The following is an 11,380-nucleotide window of genomic DNA, read 5'->3' as shown; positions in this document are numbered from 1 at the left end:
GAGGAATAGAATGGCGGTGCGGGGCGAGGAGTAGGGAGGCGAGGCGCGCCGCTGCCCGTCCGCCGCTTACGCGACCGCTCGCACGTCTCCCCGCGCGGGGCCGCTAGGCCGACGCATCTCGCCGCGCGCTTACATTCGCCAGTAGGTTGGGCTAATACGGCGATTTTTAAAATTTCGTATCTCGATAACTATTCGTCCAAGCGCAAAATAGTACAATACTTTTCTGTTTGTCTTAGTCCCCTCTACCTTCCCATGACCGGAAGTCAAAGTCTTGCGTAGCACCCTGTATACGAACGGAGCGGCAGTCTTGTAATCTCTCATTAAAATTGTACATAAATCAAAACTCTGCGATGTCTTCAGATTCGAAATACCGGCGCGCTTATCGTCGACTCTCGTGACTATCTGGTGTGGTACATTGGTATCTATGCGACGCGCGTAACGCGCCAATGCGAACTATCGGAAATGGCTCTTGTATCTCGCATCAGAGCGAGCGTCGCTTCAACGTGAAGACATGTGGGTTTTCAATTAAGTTTATAAATGAAATGACTGAGCGATGCACGTGTATCAAAGAGAATCGCTTCGAGATGTAGCGCCTCACATTTGTCACATCAATGATTACGCCTACTTTCTCTATATAGCGTGATATATAAATAAATAAATGTGCAACATGCTAATATTGGCTTCTTGAGCAACAAGCGATACATCTCGAACGTCGAAATAGCACTGATAGATATCCCCATCGGCCGGAACGTGAATATAAATTACATTAGACGGGATGTTATTTTCGCATCGCTCCTTTCGTTTTATCGGCCTGATTTAACTGCGAGCTTCAATGATCGTAGGCTCTAGTGATGTATCGATGGTGTCGACGTCTCGGTATGTCCGGGATGTTCGCGAAAGTGTAACGCGAGCCATCGAAGTAGGATACGTGCATCTCGGGACGGAGCGAAAGAAATCGACGTGTCACGGGAGTGACATAGGTCGGTCTTATCTCAAATACACACAGCCGCGATTGCACGCGTGATTGCACGATACAGATTCGAGGCGCCGTAATTCAAGGATTGTCAGCCGGCGCCGAAGCTCGCTGTCTCGCTTACGCTCAGGTGAGAAACGGAACTGTAAATATTTTCCGTCGAAATCACCACACCGCAATATCTCTCCGCCGGAGCTGTAATTACGGAGCGTGAAGCAACGTAATCGAACGCAAAGTATTTACATAAATCAGTCGGACGACCGTGTGTTTAATTAAAATCCACCCAATGCCTCGGTATATTTCTGACGTAGTTAGAATTATTATTATATAAGCTTCGACGCCTATTACTTCTGACGTCTTCTTCAGCCGATTCTCTTCATGTGATCCGACGGACATCGCGTTGTCCGATCAAAATTAATCAAGCATGGCAGATGAATGAATCCAAAAAGAGTTTGAAGTTCACGCAAATAAGAACATCTACGAATGTCTACGATTCAATATCGACTGATCTCTTTCGCATGGTCGTATCTCGCTTTTATGCAATTTCTGTTAGTGCTTGAACTTTTTGTGCTTTTTGTGCTTGAACATTCTTTCTGGACCCGAACGAGCGTTTAACAGCAGAAATTGCGTAAAATCGAGATACGACTTTGCGAAAGAGATCAGTCGATATTGTTGTCTTGATTGCAAGATGTACTGATAATTGAGAAGACTCAATTCTTCATCTTTTGATTTCTAAAGTGTTTTTCAAGAGACCCGCTTTTATTAATATTACTCCAATCAGAGTATATTAATGATTAAATTTCCAATATTTGGATCGTTAAAAACAATAACTATAGTGATCTGTAAAACTTAACAAATCGTACAAGAACTGTATATATTTCTCGAGGCACGATGCAGGATGTTGTGTGCATTCGTAAATTTCTGCTCTTACAATTGTTATTTTCAATATTTTCATGCTTACAATACACGCGCGCCCGCATACACGCACACACACACACGAGCGAGTGAGAATTGAATCAAAATCGGGAAAATTTCGATATTTTCATTTGGGCTCCTAATTTTCCTTGCAACAAATTTAAGTAATTCAACTTGAACGGCCTGAAGTTACTAGTGAAATAAAGTGCCTGAACGTGCCTTTCTTCGGTGTCGTATATCCGACTTATATTTATGAAATATCACTGCACTCCTACTGTATTAAAGTCTTTCTTCACCTTTAAATACATAAATAATATGTGTGTTTGGTGTACACTTAAGCTTCGTAATGCAAATGATATCAAAATTGTTCTAAACACGTTCCTTTAATTATATACTATTAGTTTTAATGTAATGTAACGCGATATTTTCTGTGAATTTCAAGTGAGCATCTTGGGAGAGATTCTCTAGAAAATCATTAACACAGATTTCGCATAATCAACAAAGTCATAACTGATAATAGAAAATTTATTTGTCCAGTGAACTATTGAGAAGCTATTCTTTTTACGTGTCATCTCTATTATGCAATTGATATCTGACAGCCATAAAACAAAATAACGTTGTGCACAAGATGTGTCGACAGCTCTGAGTTGAATATTGCGAATATTATTTTCTATCACGTATCATAGTCCATCGAAGCCAAAGTCATCTTCTTCTTAAAAATGATATGCCGTGTCGGAACGTCATCGATTTAACGAGATATTTCATGATCAATATTTTCAAATTCCTCTACTTATTATGTGCGACTTTAATTGCCCTCGCGCCCTTTAGCATACTTTTGTAATTATCGGTACAAATATTATCGAATGACGTATCTTGTATCGTCGTTAATTAAGATATATAATGCTTCCCGCGGGAAGTTATTGCTGTGAAAGAAAAGCGTGAATGGAAGTGATTATTTTTGTATCGATGCAGAGAAAAGCGAAATGTGTAGCTTAAGTGATAAGCACGCTGTACTTTATCTGCACAAAAGGAAAAAAAGGAACCTCGATGTTACAATATACACGATCGCAGGCCTGCGATTGCTGTGTGAAATTTCTAAAATGTGGCTTTCAAGCACGCGCGAAGATTTATGTAAATATAGGATTTCTCCTACCGTATATCCGATTTTTCAAAATCTCGGAAAAATTATCCGTCCCGTCGCGTGAACGTAAGCGAAAGAGAGATCGCGAGAAATGACGACGCAAACGAAATTTGCATATCCGGCAACGAATCATAGCGGCTAGAGGACCAAAGATAGCATAAGCTGGACCTGATCGGTTGGTAGCGCAATCGGGTTTTCTCCTTTTTTTTTTGCGGAATTTAATTATAATAACATAAACAAAACGAGTTGTCGCACGAGCACGACGAGATAACTCGCGCGAAAACTCGAGGCTTACCAGAGATCCCGGTCCTACGTACGTACAGATTGTAACATACCATTAGGATTAGCTAGTTTATTCCTTATGTGCGACGATTAAGATTAGTTTAGATTAATTGTTCGACAACGACGTTACTTCGCTGGCAATGAAAAGCCCGCGGCAGAGACCACGATCGACGAGTCGAATCGCGCGGAGGCATCGTTCTCCTGTTTTAATTAGCATATTAAAACGGGTAAATTAATTAATTAGCGAATACCATAGCGCGACACGTCTGACACGAGGCTCGTGCTTTAAGCAATTTTGTGCTATATATATATTACGATTATATGAAACTTATGCGAGAAGGATCGCGACCGATAGATCAGTAAGTATAGATATCTTTCAAGATATTCGTGTATGTATCTATCGAGTGTGAAAAGAAAGAAAAACGCGCGTATGTATGTCTGAGAGAGAAAGAGAAAGAGAGAGAGAGCGCAATAGTGATAAAAGATTTTGCGAGCATGAGCGAGCGATTCATGTTAATCGGTAAAAACCAAAAATATGTTTATTATTGCTAAAGAAGATATTGATCGAATAAATTGTTTTTCTTATAAACGCCTTGTATCATTACAACGTTTCTTTCCCATACACTTATCCTCCACATTACTTTACCACGTATCTATGTTTTAATGCATATTGCATGCTGCATAATTTAACAAACGCTTTCAATAATTAGGACAAAGTACCTACGTTTCTAACATTTCAAGACTCAATATAATTATCACTTTGACCTAAGTAATATTATTTTCCTAAAGATCATTTATTTAATCATGTGCAAACACTCTGCAAATTATCCAGAAATTACAATCATCTGCAGTCACAAACTGAATCGTCGAATCACCAATGCGTCTTACGTGCAAGCTTGTGCTTAGAAATTGACGATGCAATTAAATAGAACATTTTGTTGTTCCATTTCTCTAATTCGTTCCACTTGTCTTTGAAAGTATTTCGTATAATGTTTTACTCCAATTGTACATGTGAATTGTTCGTACACAAGACATTTGGCAAAATTCTATTTTTTCGAATATAAAATTACTTTGTTCCGATAACTTTACGTAACGCAAAATTTTTCTACGCGTCACCTAGCCCTTGCTAATTCTCCGCCTTTGGCATGCATTTTTCCTTGGATGCCGAAGGTCGGCCATTGTCGCGATAAGATAATTTTGTTACGTCTCTCCGAGCAATTAACGGCATAATCGTTCACGGAGGATTCCAACTACATTCGTCTAAGAGTGAGTTTCGTGCGCAGAAATGAAAGTGTCACAGTTCATACAAACTGATCCAATATATATTCTTCGTTCTTCCAAAACATTTATTATTATACTAATTCTCTGATGACGCATTGGACAAAACTATCGTATTTATTAACGAAAAACAAGTACAATATTATGTGCCGAATTGAACATTTGGGAATCTTTTGTGCTAAATACTTAATGACACGTGATGTGAAACTTGTCGGCCTGATATACATAACTTGCGTTAATCAGTCGATAAAATCTGATTGATGCATAACAGAACGTGTTGTATATCGATGGATCGATTGCACAATGTTGTCGTATTATCGCATTAATTTCATCGCGGGGAAACAAAAAGAAGATGCGTTAAGCAAGAGTTTACGTGTCGATGCAGCATGTGCGCGATGTAATTACGTTTCCTCGAAAGAGGATCGACTCAGATGTATCGTAATTACAGTGAACTGTGCAAGCAATCAGTACTTATGATTCCACCAAACGTGTAATGCAACCCCTAAAGTGTATTTCTCGCCGGATTAATGATAAATGTGCCACAGTAAAACCGGAAATTGTGCCACTTTGCTTATGACCTTCCTGCACGTTGCCGTGCAATTGCACATTGTATCGTGCAATTACGAACAACCGACGTAATTACAAAGTAAGCGTCCAAATTACGATAAAGCGTCGGTTGTAACAAGCGATGCGATACGCAAATTCTCGTACATTATCCAAGTAATGTAATTCTCAAAATATTGATGTCTCTGTTCAAATTTCAAGCTTGTATGAAATATTTTTCAGAATTTTCTCCATTACAGACGAAATAAAGTTAACATATTTAAAGACAACTTGTCACGTTGTATGAAAACAATCGAGAAAATAAAAATTAAATATTTTTATATAAACGAATAAGTATAAGAACTTTCTTGCAATTCATCTAATAAAAAAATATATTCTCCGCAATTTTGGGAATATATAATTTTGCGAACAAAGGCAAAATTTTGCACTACTTATCTCGCGACGTAGCGTAAAATATCAAATTATCCGTTACTTTTCTGCATATCTCTTCGAGAGTGAGGCGTGCGTCTTGGTCAGTAAATTGAGAAATCCAAAAAGTGAGATAAACCGGCATGCACGGTGTCGACGGTGTGCACGTTGCGTCCGTAATTGGTCAATTTGCATTTCGCGATCCGGGGCGAAGGCGAGCCGCGATTCGCGAGATAACGGAAGACGGGAGAGAAAGAGAGAGAGAGGAAGAGAGCGAGCGCGAGATAATCGGGCCACACTGCCCGATTTCTATCGGAATGCGGCAATTTATACGATCGGCACGATAAGCCGCCATCCTCGCCGGGAAAGACTCTCCGTTCGCTTCCTCGATTCACCTGCGTGAGTCGACGATGCGCGGTCTCGAGCGCAGCTCGCGCGCGTGCTGCGTGCGTTGCGCGTTCGCATGTCAGAAAGTTTTTCAGTTATCGTGCAACCTCTGTTGCGCCCTTGACGTACCAATCACTTTGAGAAATCTTTAAAAGATTTTGGTTTGAATATTTAAAAACTTAACGTCTTCTGCACTGTTATCACTGTTACCTGCATAGAACAAGTGTATCTTATATGCAAGAACAGTAATTATTAAAATTACAAGAGAGTAACATAATATATACCGAAAAAACGGTGTTAGATCAGCTCTTATATACTCAGATTAATTCGTTTATTGTTTTGTATATATCGCAACAATCTCTAATCTTCTTAGAAGCATTTAAGAATCTTACATTCCAACGATATTACAGTCTCATCGAATGTATTTCGCGTTATTGTCAGCATTGTTTTCGTAATATTTAATTAGTATTTTGAGGTTCCAATTACGGTGTTCTGTTAGTATGCGGCATGTCTCTTGCTGTTAGTATGTGATTTAAGTAAGACGTTTTCTTTTATTATTATCACACGTCTTCAACACGCAATCCTTAAAATTTTTATCTTATTCATCTTATACGTCGAAGACCTCTTCGATAATTTAAGAAACCACAAAAAATCAACGGATCTTTACGGGCCAAAATTAACGACGCGGCCTTGCTACATCCGAGTGACCTCACACGTATAAACGGGAATTCGAGAATGAAAGCAAGAGGCACCAACCGGTTTGAACGTACCCTTAACCGAGTGAGTCTTCTCGCAGTAAATCATCCTATATCCCAGCGCACCGTTTTTCTTATCTTGAAAGTAGAACAATTATATCTTTTTTGTAGTTCGCAAGTGAAAAGGAAAAAAAATATACCGGATATTTCTTAAACGCCACGAAACGATACTGGTCGTCCAAACTTTAACACGTCGTTGTGCCTCGTCATGCCGGACGGTAGAAAAAACTAATGAATTAACAACGTAAGCAACGTTTATCTGTTTTTTTTAGTCACTGTTTGTATAACAACGTTTTCAGATGATATTGATCAGATATAGCCCTATCTTGAGCGAAAAGGCGAAAACAAATTATCCCGCTGGATACGGGATAATCAATTTATTTTTTGTTTCCGCCATCCGCCTCATCTACCTCACAAAGCCGTCTTCTTTCTTCGTCGGTTTCTTCCTGCGACGAGGAACGATCGCCGATAATCTATTACCGGGCGGTGGGACGGCGCCTGATCGGCCGCCCTTCGTCCTTTTTTTCACCTGCACGGGCTGATGACTTCTTCCAAAGTTAGCTCTCATCTTAGCACGTGTATTCGCATATTCCTTTATTTCATTGTTACCGTATAATAACATGCTGTTCACCATTGCATTAGGCGTAGACATTTTTCGGAATATTAGAATTTACAAGTAAACACTAACAATAAGTGCTTCAATGTAAAGTAAATATACGAGAGGCATCTTAATTTTTTAAAATTAATTATATAATTTTTCAAATAATTTTTCTTTTGTAATATCAACGGGTATCGAAATATATTAGCGTACTATTGTATTATATCTAAATGTACAGCCACACTAATTGTAAGAGACCCATTTTGTTGAATGAAACAAAATCATTTGATTGAATTATTTGTTGACTGAAAACGGGTCTCTCAGTGTAAGATGGAGGGACAATTTATTCTAAATTCAAGAATATATAAACCTGCATTTATATAAGTGACTCTTGTCTTAATATAGTGTGTCAATCTTTTCTAATTCGACAGAGGAGAATAAGAATTATTGATTTTATTTTGATATTGTCTTATTTTTATACTAAATGAGATTGTGAGTAATATAAATGCGCTAATATTTTTTGTCTTAGAAATCCTTTCTGAGGGCGTGTTATATGTAAAAGAGCAAGCGTTTTATTCTCGCCTAACAACAGGCGCGATTCATTTTTAACAGGTAACTATCTTAGCTTTGCAGACCTATTATCTCCGACTTTCTTCGTTTTCCGCCTCATCCACGTGCAAATGTACGGTATTTCGTACGCCTGGGGCCGTATTAACCGCCATTAGTCCTCAATTAACTTTTTCCCTCGCACTCAATGGAGCCGCGGATCAACCGCAAATGAAAAATTTGTCGTAATCGCTCGTGATCGGCCGCAACTTTGTAGCGCTCTTTACGAACTTTAAACGTTGTAATCATCGGCAATCGAGTCATTAGTCGATGACACGTTTGCGAGGTAAAATTGAAATTCTTCACACGAGACTCGAACACGATTGTAAATTAATCAAAATCGAGCAGGGGCCTGTCTCGCTTCTCATCTACTGGTATTCCGCATGGCTGTTCAATTTACATCGCACTTACATCAGTTTGTAAATTATTGAGACCTCGCATCTTATGTGAGAGAGCATAAAAAAGTTATATAGCTGTCAGTTCATCACGCCGATATCTTTCACGAGATAATATTGCGATCTCACCGTTTCTCCATTTTCTTTAGCTTCTCCACGCAACATTTTACCATAAACTCTATTGTTCTTTTCCGGCAACGTAGAGTTTTGAATATCACACGTATGAGAACGTCCAATCAAGTCAGGCCTACCGTTAGAGAATCATGTCCGGTTTATGAATGCGTTTCTTTCTATCTTTGCTATGCTCCGGTACCGTATTTCGGTATCATCGACCGATTCCCTGTTCTGGTTTCCACATCTCTGAGTTTATTACCACTAATTACGGATGGGCAATAAACTCGTCCCATAACGCGGACGTTCGAAAACCCAACTTTTCCCTCGCATCGCCGCTCGAGCGCGCTTTCCGCTCGAGTCATCCGCACATAGTTTTTTTTTTTACGTACTCCGATTAGGCTACTTCTTGGTGCATAACTGACGAACCTTTACAAACAACCATCCCTCGTAATAAAAATTATATTATTGACTAGCAATTAATCGCGCACTTGTTAGTACGTCTTTAAGGAGTCATTCCACTTTAAAGGCCCAAAAACTAGGCTTATCTTTAACAATTTTTTTTATAGTAAATACACCATACAACGAAATAAATCTTTTCGGGATTTATTTCATTGCATGGTGTATTTACTGTGAAAAAAATTGTTAAAGATAAGCCTAGTTTTGGGGCCTTTAAAGTGGAATGACCCCTTAACCAGTGGATCTATCAACTGATCTCGCTCCTATTTGAAGATTTATTTTAATCCTGCTTTTACCTGTTTTTTTCCGTCCGGTTTTAATTGTAATTTATATGTCATTGACTAACATATAATATTACTGACATATTATAATCATTTATAGGTCAGTAATTATTTATAAAGAAATGAAGGAATACATTTTATGAAAAAATTAATTTTCTTCCACTAACCGAGTTTCATTAAATTTATGTATACTAGTACATAAATATTTGAGTGCGCTATAAGATAGTATTATATGCGAAACTAATGGTAAGAAATACGAGTGGCGAAGTGTCTTTTGGTTGCCGTTGCGATACTGTTCCTGTCACGCCTTGAGATTGCACGAGAGTGCTGATTTCTAAATCTATATGTATGGTAATAGAGAAATTCGCGCTAATAACTACGACGATAACGCCATGTTTACGACGGTAATAAAATGTACACGTAAAAACCGCATCATGCAAAGTCGCTGAAAGTCGCGAAAGCGCGAGCACGAGGAATTCGCAAAATCATTCGAATTTACATCATTCATTATTCACGATTCATAACTTTTCGACATTGCCGCGATCCAGAACAATCGCCTTTCCGACATGATTTTACCGACTACAAATATCGCAGTATCTTTTTTAAAATGTACATTATTTCGTAATTTTTTTAAATTCGAAATATTTACCTTGCAAATATCTTTTCTGTTCTACTGCCACGCGGAAAAAAATGTTGAATTAAAGAACATAAAGTTGCTCGAATTACATAAACTTTAACGTCACGGTCTGCCACAAACAAAAATAATTCACTCAATTGTATTTGCTATGGATTCTAATTTTCAGCATTGAACTAAATATCCAGATTATTAAGACAACTATCTGATGTGTTTTATTCATTAATATTGAGGTTTCAACGATTTCATTTCAATTACACTAATCTTGTTGATACAACATCAGTTTTTCCCGTGCATTTATGATTTCAAAACGAAAATCGACAAAAGATAAAGAAATATAATAAACTAAAATGATTGTATCATCCAAAATTCGCAAAACTTTCCACTGCCGTATATTGTAGCATTAAAGTGATATCTTGTCGAGGGAAATACTCTTCTCTCCACCGGCCGCTACCAACCCTGCTGATACGCTCTCATTAACGCAATTATCCATGGCAAAACAGCGACGCAACTATTATTTCTTAGCTTGATTTATTGCCGACGATTACGTCACGGACCTGCACATTCATATACAAGCGTGAAGTGCCCGTCAGCAACGTAGTCGCAGCTCTACGAATTCAAGAGTAATGAATTTCGTGCATTGCTTTCGCCACTTAAATATCCATTAATTTGCCTCGTAGTTTAATTTAACATAAACTCTCATTGAATATAGAATCAAGAAAATATTTACTCTCAACAATTCGACAATCATCGCGCTGCAATAGAAAAATAGGAAATATGTTTTAATCAACAATTTGTCGATTAAAACATTCACCCCTCGATTAATTAATTCAGACGCAGCATTTAACTCTCCGTTTTTATTGTATACGACACTTCGATACGATTTGCATTGTTTCCGCGCTTGTCGAGAGCGAAGCGGAATATAGCGAGGCAAACGTAGCGCCGTAACGCGAAGGCTGCGATACAATTAGCAACGAACGCGCGTAATTATATTTGCGTATGTCGGCGGACGATAATTACTACTTAGCTTTATGAGACCGAGGAGCTTCCAGACCGTCGTACGTGCCGTTCGAGCCAGTGCAAAATCGGGCCGTACGTACGGAGACGCGGTTTCGAAGGGTCGAACCCCAATCCGTGGCACGATCACGAAGCACTCGGACGTAAATATTTCAGCGGCATTAATTCCATGATTCCGCGGCGGGTGTCTCGCGTGTGCCATCCAAGTCCGATCGATTTCAAGTGGCAAAACCGTAAATCGAATATGTACATATACACAGATCACAACCCAAATGTATATCGAATCTAATCTTTTAGGGGGTCATTTCACTTTAACGACCCCAAAAACTATGCTTGTCTGTAACCATTTTTTTCGCAGTAAGTACACCATACAATGAAATTAATCTCTTTGTTAGGGCACTCTTAAATAACATAAAAAAGATTTTGTCATAAGTTAAACAATTTTTTAATTAAGCGTTTTCTACGCTGTTCGAATGGCGTGTCGAAAACGATGCAAGTCCGCTGCGTTGATGACTTTTATCATTTAGGCCCGGTCTACAATGAGTTGTTAGTCGTTAGTCAGAAGTCGGAACTGTA

The 11,380-nt window shown here is 38.7% G+C and overlaps 1 protein-coding gene across 1 annotated transcript in view; it reads left to right on the top strand.

Moving 5' to 3' along the window:
- LOC105566103 (zinc finger protein 628) overlaps positions 1–3,900 on the top strand; it is a 48,908-nt gene extending 45,008 nt beyond the window's left edge. The window contains exon 7 of the transcript XR_001009244.1: positions 843–3,900. The gene's annotated coding sequence lies outside the window, so the exon portion shown is untranslated. The remainder of the gene's footprint in view (positions 1–842) is intronic.
- Positions 3,901–11,380: the final 7,480 nt, after the last annotated feature.

This window comes from Vollenhovia emeryi, unplaced genomic scaffold (assembly GCF_000949405.1).
Source record: "Vollenhovia emeryi isolate VEMERY1.0 unplaced genomic scaffold, V.emery_V1.0 DF939147.1, whole genome shotgun sequence".
NCBI classification, from domain to species: domain Eukaryota; kingdom Metazoa; phylum Arthropoda; class Insecta; order Hymenoptera; family Formicidae; genus Vollenhovia; species Vollenhovia emeryi.
The sequence above is the reverse complement of the archived record's forward strand: the minus strand, read 5'-3'. Positions and strand labels throughout refer to the sequence as shown.